This window comes from Macaca thibetana, chromosome 11, assembly GCF_024542745.1.
Source record: "Macaca thibetana thibetana isolate TM-01 chromosome 11, ASM2454274v1, whole genome shotgun sequence".
In the NCBI taxonomy this organism is placed as follows: Eukaryota; Metazoa; Chordata; class Mammalia; order Primates; family Cercopithecidae; genus Macaca; species Macaca thibetana.
Genome location: NC_065588.1, coordinates 119,825,857 through 119,845,765, shown reverse-complemented (window position 1 = coordinate 119,845,765; position 19,909 = coordinate 119,825,857). Strand labels below are relative to the sequence as shown.

Sequence of the window (19,909 nt, the reverse complement as noted above, 5' to 3'; positions counted from 1 at the left end):
GGTGAAACCCCGGCGTGGTGGCCGGCGCCTGTAGTCCCAGTTACTTGGGCGGCTGAGGCAGGAGAATGGCGTGAATCCGGGAGGCGGAGCTTGCAGTGAGCCCAGATCATGCCACTGCACTGCAGCCTGGGTGGCAGAGCGAGACTCCATCTCAAAAAAAAAAAAAAAAAGCAACATCTATAGTTTAAAATTTCATGTTTGAAAATGTATGCTAGCCATTGTCGGGAGGCCATCTGCAGTTTCAGCTACTAAGGAGGCTGAGCCATGAGGCTTGAGGCCAGGAGTTCAAGTTCAGCCTGTCAGCCTGGGCAGCAGAGCAAGACCCCTATGTTTGTTTGTTTGTGATTTTTTTTTGTTTGTGTTTTGTTTTGTTTTGTTTTAGTTTCACTCTTGTTGCCCAGACTGGAGTGCAATGGTGCAATCTTGGCTGACTGCAACCTCCACCTCCCAAGTTCAAGCGATTCTCCTGACTCAGCCTCACGAGTTGCTGGGATGACACGCATGCGCCACCACGCCCGGCTAATTTTGTATTTTTAGTAGAGACGGGGTTTCTCCATGTTGGTCAGGCTGGTCTTGAACTCCCAACCTCAGGTGATCCACCTGCCTCGGCCTCCCAAAGTGCTGGGATTACCGGCGTGAGCCACCATGCCCTGCCGACCCCTATGTTTTTAAACACACACACACGCACACACGAGTTGTATGTACAGTACATGCAATGGAATACTATTTCTCCTTAAAAAGGAATGAAATTCTTGGCCGGGCGCGGTGGCTCAAGCCTGTAATCCCAGCACTTTGGGAGGCCGAGATGGGCGGATCACGAGGTCAGGAGATCGAGACCATCCTGGCTAACACGGTGAAACCCCGTCTCTACTAAGAAATACAAAAAATAGCCGGGCGAGGTGGCAGCGCCTGTAGTCCCAGCTACTCCGGAGGCTGAGGCCGGAGAATGGCGTGAACCCGGGAGGCGGAGCTTGCAGTGAGCTGAGATCCGGCCACTGCACTCCAGCCTGGGCTACACAGCGAGACTCCGTCTCAAAAAAAAAAAAAAAAAAAAAAAAAAAAAAGGCCGGGCGCAGTGGCTCAAGCCTGTAATCCCAGCACTTTGGGAGGCCGAGATGGGCGGATCACGAGGTCAGGAGTCGAGACCATCCTGGCTAACACGGTGAAACCCCGTCTCTACTAAAAAATACAAAAAACTAGCCGGGCGAGGTGGCGGGCGCCTGTAGTCCCAGCTACTCCGGAGGCTGAGGCAGGAGAATGGCGTGAACCCGGGAGGCGGAGCTTGCAGTGAGCTGAGATCCGGCCACTGCACTCCAGCCTGGGCGGCAGAGTGAGACTCCGTCTCAAAAAAAAAAAAAAAAAAAAAAAGGAATGAAATTCTAATTGCTACAACATCATGGATGAACCTAGTTCATGGATGAACCATGCTAAGTGAAAGAAGCATAAGGACAAATACCATATGGTTCCATTTATATGAGGGACCTAGGGTAGTCAAATTCATGGTTGGAAAGTACAATAGTGGTTATCAGGGGCTGCTGTGGGTGTTAGGAGAATGGCGAGTTATTGTTTAACAGATACAGAGGTTCAATTTGAGATGAACAAGAAGTTCTGGAAATAGATAGTACAGATGGTTTCACAATAATGTGAATCTACTTAATGTTATTTAATAGTTAAAACAAACCGGCCGGGCGAGGTGGCTAAGGCCTATAATTGGGAGACCAAGTTGGGAGGATCACGAGGTCAGGAGATCAAGACCAGCCTGGCCAACATAGTGAAACCCCATCTCTACTAAAAATACAAAAATTAGCTGCGTGTGGTGGCAGGCGCCTGTAGTCCCAGCTACTTGGGAGGCTGAGGCAGGAGAATAGCTTGAACCTGGGAGTCAGAGGTTGCAGTGAGCCAAGATTGTGTCACTGCACTCCAGCCTAGGCAACACAGCAAAAACCTATCTCAAAAAAAAAAAAAAAAAAAAAAAAAAAAAGTACCAGGCGCAGTGTCTTACACCCATAATCTCAGCACTTTGGGAGGCCAAGGAAGGCAGATTGCCTGAGGCCAGGAGTTCAAGACCAGCCATGCCAACATGGTGAAGCCCCGTCTCTACTAAAAATACAAAAATTAGCCAGGGGTTGTGGTGCACACCCTTAATCCTAGCTAATCGGGAGGCTGAGGCACAAGAATCCCTTGAACCTGGGAGGCAGAGGTTGCAGTCAGCCAAGATCAGGCCACTGCACTCCAGCCTGGGCAACAGAGTGAGACTATGACTCAAAAAAAAAAAAAAAAGTGAAAACGAAGCCAAGTGCCATGGCTCATGCCTGTAATCCTAACACTCTGGGAGGCTCAGGTGGGTGGATCACTTGAGCCCGGGAGTTCGAGGCTGCAATGAGCTAAGAGCATACCACTTTACTCCAGCCCGACAGAGGGAGACCCGGTATTGGAAAAAAAAAAAAAAAAAAAAAAAAAAAAGGCTGGGCGTGGTGGTCCAAGCCTGTAATCCCAGCACTTTAGGAGGCTGAGGTGGTTGGATCACGAAGTCAGGAGTTCAAGACTAGCCTCACCAACTTGGTGAAACCCCGTCTCTACTAAAAATACAAAAATTAGCCAGGTGTGGTAGCACGTGCCTGTAATCCCAGCTACTCAGGAGGCTGAGGCAGGAGAATCACTTGAACCCAGGAGGCGTTGCAGTGAGCCAACATCGCGCCACTGCACTCCAGCCTGGGCGACAGAGCAAACTCCGTCTCAAAAAATAAATAAGTAAATGAAAATGAAGTCAAAAAGGTAAATTTCATGTTACATACACATTAAAATGTCTGTGTACCCTGGTAGCAATGAGCACAACCTAGCTCCAAGATCTCGGTTTCTGGTATCATTCTCCAATGAAAGTAACCAGTGCTCCTTGGAGAAATAGCTGACTGTAGAACTGGGATAAAAAATGCACAAGAAGGCCAGGTACAGTGGCTCATGCCTATAATCCCAGCACTTCGGGAGGCTGAGGCGGGTGGATCACTGGAGCTCAGGAGTTCAAGACCAGCCTGGGCAACATGGTGAAACCCCGTCTCTACAAAAAGTACAAAATTAGCCAGGCCTGTTGGTGCACGCCTGTACTCCCAGCATCTCAGGAGGCTAAGGTGGGAGGATCGCTTGAGCCCAGGAGCTTGAGGCTGCAGTGAGCAAAGAGAGTGCCATTGCACTCCAGCTGGAGTGAGACCCTGTCTCAAAAAAATAAAAAATAAAAAATAAAAAATTCGTCCAATCATGGTAGCTCACACCTGTAATCCCAGCTACTCACGAGGCTGAGGCAGGAGAATCGCTTGAACCTGGGAGGCAGAGGTAGCAGTGAGCAGAGATTGCGTCACTGCACTCCAGCCTGGGCAACAGAGTGAGACTCTGTCTCAAAAAATAATAATAATAAAATAAATATCAGACCAGGCACAGTGGCTCACACCTGTAATCCCTGCACTTTGGGAAGCCAAGGCGTGTGGATCACGTGAGGTCAGGAGTTCGAGACCAGCCTGGCCAACATGATGAAACCCCGTCTCTACTAAAAATACAAAAAATTAGCCGGGCATGGTGGAGGGCGCCTGTAATCCCAGCTACTCGGGAGGCTGAGGCAGGAGAATCACTTGAACCCGGAAGGCGGAGGTTGCAGTGAGCTAAGATCACGCCATTGCACTCCAGCCTAGGTAACAAGTGCAAAACTCTGTCTCTAAATAAATAAATAAACGTCCACCAGTCCCTACTGATATAAATAAGTGATTGAATAAATAAAGTGAGGAGAAGAGGCAAATCTCCCACGCAGAATTGCAAATAACTTATGGAGATAACTCCGCTCCCCAGAAAGTAGAGCATGCCTAGGCAACATAGTAAGAACTCATTTCTACAAAAAAAAAAAAAAAAAAATTAGACCAGGCACGGTGGCTCACGCCAAAGCAGGAGGATCACTTGAGTGCAGGCATTCGAGACCAGCCTGGGAAACTTAGCAAGATCCCGTGTCTACAAAAACCTTAAAGTTTTAAATAAATAAATACAAGCTTAGTTTCTCAGTTGTACCAGCCTCATTTCCAGCACTTAATAGCCTCATGTGGCTAGTGGCTACTATATATATATTTTGGAGACAGTCTCACTCTCTCACCCAGGCTAGAGTACAGTGACACGATCTTGGCTCACTACAACCTCTGCCTCCCATGTTCAAGCAATTCTCCTGCCTCAGCCTCTCACACTCAGCTAATTTTTGTATTTTTAGCAAAGACTGGGTTTCACCATGTTGGCCAGACTGGTCTCAAACTCCTGACCTCAGGTGATCCACCCACCTCAGCCTCCCAAAGTGCTGGTATTACAGGCATGAGCCACCGTGCCCAGTTATCCTTTTTTTTTGAGACGAGCTCTTTATCTGTTATCCAGGCTGGGGTTCAGTGGCACAATCATGGCTCACTGCAGCCTCAACCTCCCAGACTCAAGTGACCCTCTTGCCTCAGTCTCCCAAGTAGCTGGGACTATAGGCTCATGCCACCACACCCAATTAATTTTTTTTAGTAGAGGGAAGGTCTCACTATGTTTCCCAGCTGGTCCTCCAACTCCTGAGCTCAAGCCATTGTCCTACCTAGGTTCCCAAAGTGCTGGATTACAGGCATAAGCCACTTTTTTTTTTTGAGACACAGTCTTGCTCAGTCACCCAAGCTGGAGTACAGCAGCATAGTGGCCAGATCTTAGCTCACTGTGACCTCTAACTCAACTATAGGCATGTGCCACCATACCTAGCTAATATTTTTTTTTTTTGACAACAGAAGGAGTCTCCTTCTGTCGCCCAGGCTGGAGTGCAGTGGCGCAATCTGGGCTCACTACAAGCTCCGCCTCCTGGGTTCACGCCATTCTCCTGCCTCAGCCTCCCGAGTAGCTGGGACTACAGACGCCCGCCACCACGCCCAGCTAATTTTTCGCATTTTTAGTAGAGACGGGGTTTCACCATGTTAGCCAGATGGTCTTGATCTGCTGACCTCGTGATCCGCCTGCCTCGGCCTCCCAAAGTGCTGGGATTACAGGCGTGAGCCACCGCGCCCGGCCTAATATTTGTCATTTTTGTAGAGATTGCATCTCACTATGTTTTGTAGAGATTGCATCTCATCTCACTATGAGGCAGGAGAATGACGTGAACCCAGGAGACGGAGCTTGCAGTGAGCCGAGATCATGCTACTGCACTCCAGCCTGGGCAACAGAGTGAGACTCCATCTCAAAAAAAAAAAAAAAAAATATATATATATATATATACACACACATATATATATATATACACATATATATAAAATCCAGGCGTGGTGCCACGTGTCAGTAGTTCCAGCTACTCGGGAGAGTGACGCAAGAGAATTACTTGAGCCCGGAAGGTCGAGATTATAGTGAGCTGAGATTGTATCACTACACCCCAGCCTTGGTGTCTCAAAACAACAACAAAAAAGAAATGCAAGGATTTTTTTTTCTTTTCTTTTTTTTGTTTTTGAGACAGACTGTCATTCTGTCATCCAGGCTAGAGTGCAGTGGCGCAATCTCAGCTCACTACAACCTCCGCCTCCAGGGTTCAAGCGATTCTCCTGTCTCAGCCTCCCAACTAGCTGGGATTACAGGCGCACCTGGCTAATTTTTGTATTTTTAGTAGAGACAGGATTTTGCCATGTTGGCCGGGCTGGTCTTGAACTCCTGACCACAGGTAATCTGCCCACCTTGGCTTCCCAAAGTGCTGGGATTACAAGCATGAGCCACCACACCCAGACGAATGTCAAGTTTGTTTTTTTTTTTTTTTTTTTTTTTTTTGAGACGAAGTCTTATTCTGTCACTCAGGCTAGAGTGTAGTGGCACGATCTCAGCTCACTGCAACCTCTGCCTCCGGGTTCAAGCAATTCCCCTGCCTCAGCCTCCTGAGTAGCTGGGATTACAGGTGCCCGCCACCATGCCTGGCTAATTTTTGTATTTTCAGTAGAGACGGAGTTTCACCATCTTGGCCAGGCTGGTCTCGAACTCCTGACCTTATGATCCACCCGCCTCGGCCTCCAAAATGCTCGGATTGAAGGCATGAGCCACCACACCCAGATGAAATTCAAGATGTATTTTTATACTTACAGCTCATCTCAATTAGGACTCACTACATTTCAAGTGCTTGGCAGTGACATGCTGGTGGCTACTGTAATAGGTCTAGAAGGTTACATCAAACTGTTAACAGTAGTTGCTTGGGGATCATGGTGACATTGTGGAGGAAGACCTCTTGCAGCAGGAAGAGCCGCAGACAAAACTCCTCAGACACCAGATTAAAGAAGGAAGAGGTTTTTTATTCGGCCAGGAGCGTCGGCAGGCTCGCGTCTTAAGAGCCAAGCTCCCCGACAAAGAAATCCTCGGCCTTTTTAAAGTCTTACAATTTTAAGGGGTCCACGTGAAAGGGTCGTCATAAATCGAGCAAGCGTGGGAAATGTGACTGGGCCTACATGCATCAGCTAACAGAACAAAAAGTTTTACAATGCTTTTTTTCATACGGTGTCTGGAATTTACAGGTAACACAAGTAGTTTAGGTCAGGGGTTGATATTATTATTATTACTTTTTTTTAACTCCTAGGGCCAGGTGGTGGTGCCAAGGTTGTCTGGCTATTTATCTTACTTTTGTTTCTTTCTCTCTTTGCTCCTGTCTTGTGAACTAGGCAAGGTGGGGAGAGGAGGGCAACAGTAGTAGAGGTCTCCTTCCTTACTCTCACTTCTAATTATACTACTTAGTAACATTTCACACCTTTTTTTTTTTTTTTTTTTTTTTTGAGACGGAGTCTCGCTCTGTCGCCCAGGCTGGAGTGCAGTGGCCGGATCTCAGCTCACTGCAAGCTCCGCCTCCCGGGTTTACGCCATTCTCCTGCCTCAGCCTTCCCGAGTAGCTGGGACTACAAGCGCCCGCCACCGCGCCCGGCTAGTTTTCTGTATTTTTTAGTAGAGATGGGGTTTCACCGTGTTCGCCAGGATGGTCTCAATCTCCTGACCTCGTGATCCGCCCATCTCAGCCTCCCAAAGTGCTGGGATTACAGGCTTGAGCCACCGCGCCCGGCCATTTCACACTTTTTACAATAAGCATGTATTCATGTTTTTTCTTCTTTTCTTTCTTCTTTTTTTTTTTTCTCTTGAAACCGAGTCTCCCCTCTGTAGCCCAAGCTGGAATGCAGTGGTATAATCATGGCTCACTATAGCCTCAACCTCCTAGGCTCAAGTGACCCTCCCACTTCAGCCTCTCCAGCAGCTGGGACGGTAGGCACCTGCCACCTCATGTGACTAATATTTGCATTTTTTGTAGACACAGTGTCTCACTATATTGCCCAGGCTAGACTCAAACCCCTGGACTCAAGTGATCCTCCCGCCTCCTTTAGGCCTCCTAAAGTGCTGTGATTACAGGTGTGAGGCATAGACCCCAATTTGTCTCTTGTGTTAGTTGGGTCCTCCAGTAAGCAGAGAGTCAGGCCCAGTTAGTAATGCAAGGGTCAGGGCTACATAGGGCTAGGGTTAGTGGAGGCTTATGACCTGTGACTCACAAAGAGTGGTGAAGCAGGGTTGGGCAGGGAAAGCCCTGGACTCTGATGCCATCTGACATCTGAGAATAGAAACGGGAGAAATCAGTCAGGAAACAAGGGCCTCAGACTACAGCACAGGCTTGACTAACCCAAGGGGTTACTCCAAGGTAAAGATCGCCGATAGAGTTGTCCCTTGTTGGGCAGAAATGGCCCGGTCCTGGCATCCCTGCTGGGCTTAGTCATGGACAGAGGGCTGCCTGTGAAAATGGTGTTCCCAGCAGGATGGAAGGTGCTGCAGCTGGAGGAGGCAACTGTACTCCTTGCACTCACTCGCAAGCTCTTTCTAAATATTTTTTAAAAATATTTATGTATTTATTTATTTTTATTTTATTTTATTTTTCTATTTGGAGTCTCGTTCTGTCACCCAGGCTGGAGTGCCGTGGCGCAATCTCAGCTTACTGCAATCTCTGCCTCCCAGGTTCAAGTGATTCTCCTGCTTCATCCTCCCGAGTAGCTGGGACTACAGGTGTCCGCCACCATGCCTGGCTAATTCTTTTTTTTTTTTTTTTTTTTTTTTTTTTTTGAGATGGAGTCTCGCACTGTCACCCAGGCTAGAGTGCAGTGGCGGGATCTCAGCTCACTGCAAGCTCCGCCTCCCGGGTTCACGCCATTCTCCTGCCTCAGCCTCCCGAGTAGCTGAGACTACAGGCACCCGCCACCTCGCCCGGCTAGCTTTTTGTATTTTTTAGTAGAGACGGGGTTTCACTCTGTTAGCCAGGATGGTCTCGATCTCCTGACCTCGTGATCCGCCCATCTCGGCCTCCCAAAGTGCTGGGATTACAGGCTTGAGCCACTGCGCCTGGCCAATTCTTTTGTATTTTTAGTAGAGAGGGGTTTTGCCATGTTTCCCAGGCTGGTCTCGAACTCCTGACCTCAGGTAATCCTCCTGCCTTGGCCTACCAAAATGCTGGGATTACAGGCGTGAGCTACCACGCCCAGCCATATTTTTTTAACTATGGTAAGAAAAACACATAACATAAAATGTATAATCTTAATCATTTCTAAGTGTACAGTTCAGTAGTGTTAAGTATATTTACATTATTGTGCAACCCATCTCCAGAACTCTTTCATCTTGCAAAGCTGAAACTCTCTCCCCGTTAAACACCTCCCTTTTCCCCCACCCTAGCCCCGGCACCCAACAGTCTACCTTCTGTCTCTATGTCTCATATACGACATGATTCCACATGTGACTTCCTATATGCGTATGACTTCCTGTACACAGAATCACGTAGTATTTGTCTTTTTGTGACTGGCTTCTTTCACTCAGAGTAACGTCTTCAAGGTTTATCTATGTTGTAGTGTGTGTCAGCATTTCCTTCCTTTTTTTTTTTTTTTTTTTTTTTTTTTTTTTTTTTTTGAGACGGAGTCTCGCTCTGTCGCCAGGGCTGGAGCGCAGTGGCCGGATCTCAGCTCACTGCAAGCTCCGCCTCCCGGGTTCACGCCATTCTCCTGCCTCAGCCTCCTGTGTAGCTGGGACTACAGGCGCCCGCCACCTCGCCCGGCTAGTTTTTTGTATTTTTTTAGTAGAGACGGGGTTTCACCGTGTTCGCCAGGATGGTCTCGATCTCCTGACCTCGTGATCCGCCCGTCTCGGCCTCCCAAAGTGCTGGGATTACAGGCTTGAGCCACCGCGCCCGGCCATTTCCTTCCTTTTTAAGCTGAATCATATCCACTGTATAGACAGACCACATTCTCCATTGATCCACTGATAAATACTTGGGTTACTTCCACCTCTTGGCTATTGTGAGTAGCGCTGTTATGAACCTGAGTGCCCAAATATCTCTTTAAGATCCTGTTTTCAATTCTTCTGAGTACACACCCAGAAGGGGAATTTCTGGATCACATAGAATTCTACATTTATTTATTTATTTGTTTGTTTATTTAGAGATGGAGTCTTGCTCTGTCATCTAGGCTGGAGTGCAGTGTTGCCATCTCAGCTCACTGCAACCTCTGCCTGCTGGGTTCAAGCAATTCTCCTGCCTCAGTCTCCAACCACGCCTGGCTACTTTTAATTATTTGAGGACCCTCCATAGTGTTTTTCATAGCAGCTTCACCATTTTACATTCCCACCAGCAGCGCTCCAGCAGTTCATTTCTCCACATCCTCACCAAAGCTTTTTTTTTCTTTCTTTCTTTCTTTCTTTAAATAATAGGCATCCTAGGCCAGACGCAGTGGCTCACGCCTGTAATCTCAACACTTTGGGAGGCCGAGGTGGGTGGATCATTTGAGGTCAGGAGTTTGAGACCAGCTTGACTAACATGGAATAACCCTGTCTCTACTGAAAATACAAAAATTAGCCGGGCGTGGTGGTGTGTGCCTGTAATCCCAGCTACTCGGGAGACTGAAGCAGGAAAACTGCTTGAATCCAGGAGGCAGAGGTTTCGGTGAGCCGAGATCATGCCACTGCACTCCAACCTGGGCGATAACAGCAAAACTCTGTCTCAAAAAAAATAGTAATAGCTACCCTAAGGGTTGTGAGGTGATATCTTTTTTTTTTTTTTTTTTTTTTTTTTTTTTTTTTTTTTTTTTTGAGACAGAGTCTCGCTCTGTCGCCCAGGCTGGAGTGCAGTGGCCGGATCTCAGCTCACTGCAAGCTCCGCCTCCCGGGTTCACACGATTCTCCTGCCTCAGCCTCCCGAGTAGCTGGGACTACAGGCGCCCGCCACCTCGCCCGGCTAGTTTTTTGTATTTTTTTAGTAGAGACGGGGTTTCACCGTGTTAGCCAGGATGGTCTCGATCTCCCGACCTTGTGATCCGCCCGTCTCGGCCTCCCAAAGTGCTGGGATTACAGGCTTGAGCCACCGCGCCCGGCCTTTTTTTTTTTTTTTTTTTTTTTTTTTTTTTTTTTTTTTTGACGGAGTGTTGCTCTGTCACCCTGGCTGAAGTACAATGGCTCGATCTCGGCTTACTGCAACCTCCACCTCCTGGGTTCAAGTGATTCTCCTGCCTCAGCCTCCCAGGTAGCTGGGATTACAGGCGTGTGCGACCACACCTGGCTAATTTTTCATGTCTTTAGTAGAGACAAGGTTTCACCATGTTGGCCAGGCTGGTCTTGAACTCCTGGGCTGATCTTGAACTCCTGGGCTCAAGCGATCCTCCTGCCTTGGCCTCCCAAAGTGCTGGGATTCCAGGCGTGAGCCACCGCGCCCGGCCCCTGTTAGTCTCTTGAAAGGCAATCAGATAGGTGCATCTCCAGGACTGCTAACTCTATATAGCTAAACATTTATTATAAAACATTTTACAAACCAAGCAGGAGATGTGGAGGGCACTAGGGAAGGCAGATCTTTCTACAGAAGTTTCACACTAACAGAATCTCAAAGGAACATTTAGTGTTCACTGGCTGGCCCTGGGCCAAGCTCATTTCATTCCCTTAACAGCTCTGTAAGGAGGCGGTTGTTGCATTCCAGTGGTGCAGCAAGGGCTGACTTGGAGGGGAGGGTGGAGAACTTCAGTTATAATGCCCTCCCACCCACCACGCTGAATAAACAAATCACAGGTTTTTTTTTTTACTGTTGCCTTATGCAAACACAGACTCAAAACAGTGCCCTGGGCACCACCCTTCCTGCAGCTAGATTCCTTCCCCTAAACTGCTCCAGATAAAATCATTGACTGAGCATCCCAGGCATTTAAACTAGGCTGGGAAATCTCCAAAATCCTTGTTGTTTCCACGTATGATTTAAGAATAACAAGACCTGGGCCGGGCGCGGTGGCTCAAGCCTGTAATCCCAGCACTTTGGGAGGCCGAGACGGGCGGATCACGAGGTCAGGAGATCGAGACCATCCTGGCTAACACGGTGAAACCCCGTCTCTACTAAAAATACAAGAAAATTAGCCGGGCGAGGTGGCGGCGCCTGTAGTCCCAGCTACTCGGGAGGCTGAGGCAGGAGAATGGCGTAAACCCGGGAGGCGGAGCTTGCAGTGAGCCGAGATCGCGCCACTGCACTCCAGCCTGGGCGACAGAGCGAGACTCCGTCTCAAAAAAAAAAAAAAAAAAAAAAAAAAAAAAAAAAGAATTTCCAGAACACTCTTCCCCTGAGATTTTTTTTTTTTTTTTTTTTTTTTTTTGAGACGGAGTCTCGCTCACTGCAAGCTCCGCCTCCCGGGTTCACGCCATTCTCCTGCCTCAGCCTCCCGAGTAGCTGGGACTACAGGCGCCCGCCACCTCGCCCGGCTAGTTTTTTGTATTTTTTAGTAGAGACGGGGTTTCACCGTGTTAGCCAGGATGGTCTTGATCTCCTGACCTCGTGATCCGCCCGTCTCGGCCTCCCAAAGTGCTAAGATTACAGGCTTGAGCCACCGCGCCCGGCTTCCCCTGAGATTTAAGACAGGTATGCCGCAGTATGCGATGGAACTCCCCTCCTCCCTGCCCTGCCCCACCTTTGAGCGGAAAACTAAAGAGGGACTAAAAAGGCAACATGACAGAAGGTCATGCTGTATTTTTGGTTAAACAAAGGAAAAAGTAAAATGGAAAAAAAAAAAAAAAAGCAGATGGGTGGGTCATGCAATACAAATGGAACAGTAAATGTTTTCGGGGCGAATGTCCACAAATAGGACGTTTCCAATGGCAAATAGCTGGTGGTTGTGTTTGGTACACCAAGCAGAGTAAGTCTTTTCTTTTCTTTTTTTTTTCTTTTTTTTTTTTTTGAGACAGAGTTTTGCTGTTGTTGCCAGGCTGGAGTGCAGTGGTGCGATCTCGGCTCACTGCAACCTCCACCTCCTGAGTTCAAGCGATTCTCCTGCCTCAGCCTCCTGAGTAGCTGGGACTTCAGGCGCCTGCCACCATGACCAGCTAATTTTTTGTATTTTTAGTAGAAACGGGGTTCACCGTGTTAGCCAAGATGGTCTTGATCTCCTGGCCTTGTGATCTGCCCACCTTAACCTCCCAAAGTACTGGGATTATGGACGTGAGCCACCGCACCCGGCCAAATTTTTGTATTTTTAATAGAGATAGGGTTTTGCCATGTTGACCAGGCTGGTCTGGAACTTTTGACCTCAAGTGATCCATCTGCCTCAGCCTCCCAAAGTGCTGGGATTACAGATGTGAGCCACAACGCCCGGCCCCTTCTTTTTTTATATATATAAAAATATATATATTTATTAAAATACAAACAGGGACTCACTATGTTGCCCAGGCTGGTCTTGAACTCCTGGGTTCAAGCAGTCCTCCTGCCTTGGCCTCTGAAAGTTCTGGGATTATAAGATGTGAGTCACTGCACCTGCACCTGGCCCAGACACTGTTCTAAATGCTTACCGGGGGCAGTGGCCCATGCCTGTAATCACAGCACTTTGAGAGGCCGAGGCAAGCGAATCTCCTGAAGTCAGGAGTTCGAGACCAGCCTGGCCAACACTGTGAAACCCTCGTCTCAACTAAAAATACCAAAATTTGCTGGGCGTGGTGGCATGCACCTGTAATCCCAGCTACTCAGGAGGCTGAGGCAGGAGAATCACTTGAATTTGGGAGGTGGAGGTTGCAGTGAGCCGAGATTGTGCCACTGCACTCCAGCCAGGGTGACAGAGGGAGATCCTGTCTCAAAAAAAAAAAAAAAAAAAAAAAAAAAACCACGAAGAAGTACGTTCTATTCTTATCCCAATTTTATAGTTGGGAGACTTGAGCTTGGGAGCAGGGGATTAATTTGCTTACAAGAAGGAGAGTGAAGATTTGTGCTCTGGCTCTAGAAGCCAGACTCTCTTCTTTCTGTTTCTAAAATTTGAGACAGGGATTTTGGCTTGTGTTGTCATTGCTTTTGGTGTTTTAGACATGAAGTCCTTGCCCATGCCTACGTCCTGAATGGTATCGCCTAGAAACAACAGGTGCTGGAGAGGATGTGGAGAAACAGGAACACTTTTACACTGTTGCTGGGACTACAAACCAGTTCAACCATTGTGGAAAACAGTGTAGCGACTCCTCAAGGACCGAGAACTAGAAATATCATTTGACCCAGTCATCCCATTACTGGGTATATATCCAAAGGATTATAAATCATGCTGCTATAAAGACATGCACACGTATGTTTATTGAGGCACTATTCACAATAGCAAAGACTTGGAATCAACCCAATGTCCATCAGTGACAGACTGGATTAAGAAAATGTGGCACATATACGCCATGGAATACTAGGCAGCCATAAAAAAGGATGAGTTCGTGTTCTTTGTAGGGACATGGATGCAGCTGGAAACCATCATTGTCAGCAAACTATCGCAAGAACAGAAAACCAAACACCACATGCTCTCACTCATAGGTGGGAATTGAACAATGAGAACACTTGGACACAGGGTGGGGAACATCACACACCGGGGCCTGTTGTGGGGTGCGGGGAGGGGGAATGGATAGCATTAGGAGATATAACTAATGTAAATGACGAGTTAATGGGTGCAGCACACCAACATGGCACATGTATACATATGTAACAAACCTGCACATTGTGCACATGTACCCTAGAACTTAAAGTATAATTTAAAACATTTAAAAATAATAATAAAAAAAACCATTTGAGACAGGGTCTCGCTCTGTCACCCAGGCTGGAGTGCAGTGGCTTGATCTTGGCTCACTGAAGCCTTGACCTCCTGGGCTCCAGTGATCCAAGTGATCCTCCCACCTCAGCCTCCCGAGTAGCTGGGACCACAGCCACATACCACTATGCCTGGCTAATTTTTTGTATTTTTTGTAGAGACGGTTTTTTGCCATGTTGCCAAGGCTGGTCTCGAACTACTATGCTCAGGCGATCTGCCTGCCTCGGTCTCCCAAAGTGCTTGGACTACAGGCATGAGCCATTGTACCCAGCCAAAGTCAGCCTCCTGAACACTCTGCTATCACTCACTGGTTTTCACACTTGAGCATGCACTAGAATCACCTACGGGGCTTTAAAACACAGATGCTGGAGCCCTCCCTCAATGTTTCTGAATCAGTGGGTCGAGAATTCGCATTTCTAAAAAGTTTCCAAGTGATGCTCATGGGGCTGACCCTGGGACCACACTTTAAAACTTCTGCTATCAGCCAGACACAGCGGCTCACATCTGTAACCCTAGCACATTGGGAGGCTGAGGCAGGAGGATTGCTTGGGGCCAGGAGTGGGAGACCAGCCCGGGCAACATAGGGAGATGTTGCCTCTACAAAAAAAATTTTTTTTTTTTTTTTGAGATGGAGTTTCAAAGGCTCTTGTTGCCCAGGATGGAGTGCAATGGCATGATCTTGGCTCACTGCAACCTCTGCCTCCCCGGTTCAAATGATTCTCCCGCCTCAGCCTCCCGAGTAGCTGGGAATACAGGCATGCACCACCACACCCAGCTGATTTTGTATTTTTAGTAGAGACAGGATTTCACCATGTTGACCAGGCTGGTTTCGAACTCCCGACCTCAGGTGATCCACCCGCCTCGGCCTCCCAAAGTGCTGGGATTAGAGGCGTGAGCCACGGTGCCCAGCTTACAAAAAATTTTTGAAAAATTAGCCAGGCATGGTGACAGGCACTCGTAGTCCTAGCTCCTCGGCAGTCTGAGGCAGGAGAGCTCTTGAACCCTGGAGCTCAAGGCTGCAGTGAGCTATGTTCATGTCACTGCGCTCCAACCAGAGTGACCGAGCAAGATCCTGTCTCTGGGGGAAATAAGAAAAGAACCTCTGCTATAACTTGTAATTGTTTTCATAATTTCCCAGTGGAGAGAGAAGGGCCATCATTACCTATCAACAGATTGTCCAATTCTATGAGGGATCTAAGAGTTAGGTTTCTTAACACTTTGTAATAGTAGCCAACATCCATTGATGCTTATAGTATCCTACACACTTTAATGCATTGTATTATACAATCCTTACATCAGTCTTGCGAAACAGATATTTTTATTTTTCCCAGTGTACAGTGAGGAAACTGGGTTTGGAGAGATTAGGAAATTCGGTTGAGTTTGTGAATCAGCAAGTATGTAGCAATTAGGAGGTTCAAAGCAAAGACTGCTTAACTCTACAGCCTTATAGGACATTTCAGCCTTTGAACATAGTAGACGCTCAATACAATAATCATTAATGAATAAACAGATTCTTTGTTTTTTGTTTGTTTTGTTTTGTTTTGTTTTGTGACAGTCTTAATCTGTTGCCCAGGCTGGAGTGCAGTGGTGCAGTCAAGGCTCACTGCAGACTCGACCTCCTTGTCTCAAGAGATCCTCTGGCTTCAGACTCCCAAGTAGCCAGGACTACAGGTATGTGTCACCACGCCTGGCTAATTTTCGTGGTTTTGTTTTGTTTTGATTTGTTTTGTAGAGATGGGGTTTCCCCATGTTGCCTAAGCTGGTCTCGAACTCCTGTACTCAAGTGATCCTCCTGCCTTGGCTTCCTGCAGCACTGGGATTACAGACAGGAGCTACTTTGCCTGGCCCAGAAGGAACTTTTTTTTTTAAGACAGAGTCCCGCTCTGTCACCCAGGCTGGAGTGCAACGGCGCGATATCGGCTCACTACAACCTCCACCTCCCAGGTTCAAGTGATTCTCCTGCCTCAGCCTCCTGAGTACCTGGGATTATAGGCGCCCGCCACCACGCCCTGCTAATTTTTGTATTTTTAGTAGAGATGAGGGCTTCACCATGTTGGTCAGGCTGGTCTCAAACTCCTGAGCTCATGATCCGCCTGCCTCAGCCTCCCAAAATGCTGGGATTACAGGCATGAGCCACCTCACTGGGCCCAGAAGGAACTTTTGACGTGGACAATTCCAGCAGTGAAGAGTGGGAGCAGTGAAAGTTAAAGGAAACTTTTTTTTTTTGAGACGGAGTCTAGCCCTGTCGCCTAGGCTGGAGTGCAATGGTGCGACCTCAGCTCACTGTAACCTCTGCCTCCCAAGTTCAAACGATTCTCCTGGCCCAACCTCCAGAGTAGCTGGGATTATAAGCACGCACCACCACCCCAGCTATTTTTTTGTGTCTTTAGTAGAGACGGAGTTTCACCATGTTGGCCCAGCTGGTCTCAAACTCCTGACCTCGTGATCTGCCCAGCTTGGCCTCCCAAAGTGCTGCGATTACAGGCATGAGCCACCGTGCCCGACTATTTGTTTAGAGATAGTCTCGCTCTGTCACCCAGGCTGGAGTGCGGTGGTTCCATCACGGCTCACTGCACCCTCGGCCTCCCAGGCTCAAGGAATTCTCCCACCTTGGCCTCCCAAATGGATGGAACCACCGGTGCACACCACCACGCTTGCCTAATTGTTTAATTATTTATACAGACAAGATCTCACTATGTTGCCCAAGCTGGTCTTGAACTCCTGGGTTGAAACGATCCTCCCACCTCAACTTCCCAAAATGCTGGGATAACAGGCGTAGGCCACCCTGCCCAACCTCAACTTTTTACCTTCGTGTGTACTCATGTGACCTCCACCAAGAGTAAGATATAGTACATTTTTTGAGCTTCCGTACAGCTGAACACATGGAGGTTCCTGGAGCGCGGTGCCCGGGGGAGGGTGTGGGAGCTCTGCCCCCTCCCTGCATTCCTCACTTTCATCTGTATCCTCTGAAACCTCCTTTATCATAAACGGGCGAGCATATGATGCCTTGGAAGTCTCATATTTCAAATCTTCTTTGGATTGCAAATTGCTTGAGTGTTCGTAGACTAAATCCTGGGCGAATACGCCGAGTTCCTCGAGCGGGCTTACCAATGCAGACTGTAGCACTGGTTGGGTCTTTGATTTGTCTGAAAAGTTAGGGCAGTGAGAAGCCCAGCTGGGATGAGGGAGTTTCATGTTGAGTTTAGAAGCACATGACTGAAAGTCAGAAAACAAACCCACCAAAGCTGTGAGAGACAGCTATGAAACCATAGAAGCCATCTGTGGACTCATGTCTAGATTATTGAAGATAAACTGTTTAATCAAATTCATACGTCTTTATTTTACGGTTCTTTTTTTTTTTTTTTTCTGAGACTGAGTCTTGCTCTGTCAGCCAGGCTAGAGTGCAGTGGCATGATCTCGGCTCACTGCAACCTCCCCTTCCAGGTTCAAGTGATTCTTGCACCTCAACTTCCCAAGTAACTGGGATTATAGGTGCTTAGCACAAGCCCTGCTAATTTTTGTATTTTTGATAAAGACAGAATTTTACCATGTTGGCCAGGCTGGTCTCAAACTCCTGGCCTCAAGCAATCCACCCACCTCAGCCTCCCAAAGTGCTGGGATTACAGGTATTAGCCACTACACCCAGCTTTATTTTACTTACTTATTTATTTATTTATTTAAATTTTTTTTTCTTGAGACTGAGTCTTGCTGTGTTGCTCAGGCTAGAGTGCAGTGGCATGATCATGGCTCACTGCAGCCTAGAACTGGGTCTCAAGTGATTCTCCCACCCCAGCTTCCCAAGTAGCTGGGACCACAAGTATGCACTATCACACCCAGCTAATTTTTTTTTTTTTTTTTTTTTTTTTTGGTAGAGATGGGATCTCATTTTGTTGACTAGGCTGGTCTGGAACTCCTGGTCTCAAATAATCCTCCCAAAGTGCTGTGGGATTACAGGCATGAGCCACCAGGCCGCTCAAAATTAACATCTCTTGGCCAGGCACAGTGGCTCACATGCAACCAATCTCCAGAACTTTCTGATCTTGCAAAACTGAAACTCTACTCCCATTAAACAACAACTCTCCATTCTCCGTCACCATGTTGGCCAGGCTGGTCTCGAACTCCTGACCTCAAGTGATCTGCCCACTTACATCTCCCAAAGTGTTGGGATTACAGGTGTGAGCCACAGCACCTGGCTCCTTTTTTATTTTTTGTAGAGAGAGTTCTCACTGTGTTGCCCAGACTGGTCTCCAACTCCTGGCCACTGTGATGGCCCTTTAGATGCACTCTGAGTTAATTTTTTGTGTATAGTGAACTACATTGGTTGAAAAGACTGTCCTTGCCCCATTGAATGATCTTAGCTCCCTTATTGAAAATCATCTGCCAATATATGCAAGCATTTATTTATCAGCTCTCTATTTTATTTTCCATTCTTTGTTATGGTTGAATACTATTCTATTGGATGGACATACCCTCTCTTTTTTTTTTTTTTTTTGAGACGGAGTCTTGCTCTGTCGCCCAGGCTGGAGTGCAGTGCAGTGGCGCAATCTCGGCTCACTGCAAGCTCCGCCTCCCGGGTTCACGCCATTCTCCTGCCTCAGCCTCCCGAGTAGCTGGGACTACAGGCGCCCGCCACTGCGCCCGGCTAATTTTTTTTCTATTTTTAGTAGAGACGGGGTTTCACCATGGTCTCGATCTCCTGACCTTGTGATCTGCCCGCCTCAGCCTCCCAAAGTGCTGGGATTACAGGCGTGAGCCACCGCGCCCGGCCGACATACCCTCTCTTACGTATGGCAGGCCTAATGTTTCATCTCAGTATTTAACCACTGGATGTTGTCACTCTGTGATTTGTGGGCTTCTAGGCCCTTGTCCAGGAGCTTTGTTTTGATTATTACAATATTGGTGGTGGGGCACAGTGGCTCATTCCTGTAATCCTAGCACTTTGGGAGGCCAAAGTGGGAGGATTGCTTGAGGCCAGGATTTTGAGACCAGCCGGGGCAACAGAACGAGGCCTTGTCTCTTAAAAAAAAAAAAATTAGCCATGTATGGTGGCAAGCACCTGTAGTCCCAGCTACTCGGGAGGCTGAGGTGGGAGGATCACCTAAGCCCAGGAGTTCGAGGCTGCAGTGAACTGTGATCATGCCACTGCACTCCAGCTGGGGTGACAGAGCAAGTCCTCATCTCTTACGAAAAAATAGGCTGGGCACGGTGGCTCACACCTGTAATCCCAGCACTTTGGGAGGGTGAGGCGGGCAGATCACCTGAGGTCAGGAGTTCAAGACCAGCCTGGCCAACATGGTGAAACCCTGTCTCTACTAAAAATACAAAACTTAGTTGGGTGTGGTGGCTCATGCCTGTAATCCCAGCTACTTGCAAGGCTGAGGCAGGAGAATTGCTTGAATCCAGGAGGCAGAGGTTGCAATGAGCCAAGATCATGCCACTGCACTCCAGCCTGGGCTACAAGAGCGAAACTCTGTCTCAAAAAAAAAAAAAAAGAAGAAGAAGAAGAAAGGCCAAGCACGGTGGCTCATGCCTGTAATCCCAGCACTTTGGGAGGCCGAGGCTGGTGGATCACCCTGAGGTCAGGAGTTCAAGACCAGCCTGGGCAACATGATAAAATTCCATCTCTACTAAAAATACAAAAAATTAGCCATGCATGGTGGCGCACACCTGTAATCCCAGCACTTTGGGAGACCCAGGTGGGAGGATTGCCTGAGCTCAAGAGTTCACAACCAGCCTGGGCAACACGGTGAAACCCCATCTCTACTAAAATACAAAAAATTAGCCAGGCGTGGTGGCATGTGCTGGGACTATAACTG

The 19,909-nt window shown here is 47.9% G+C and overlaps 2 protein-coding genes across 2 annotated transcripts in view; both read right to left on the bottom strand.

Annotated features, from left to right (window-relative positions):
* DDX55 (DEAD-box helicase 55) overlaps positions 1 to 19,909 on the bottom strand; it is a 312,124-nt gene that overhangs the window by 167,149 nt on the left and 125,066 nt on the right. The gene's annotated exons all lie outside the window — the stretch shown is intronic.
* TMED2 (transmembrane p24 trafficking protein 2) overlaps positions 1 to 19,909 on the bottom strand; it is a 209,137-nt gene that overhangs the window by 139,945 nt on the left and 49,283 nt on the right. The window lies entirely within an intron of this gene.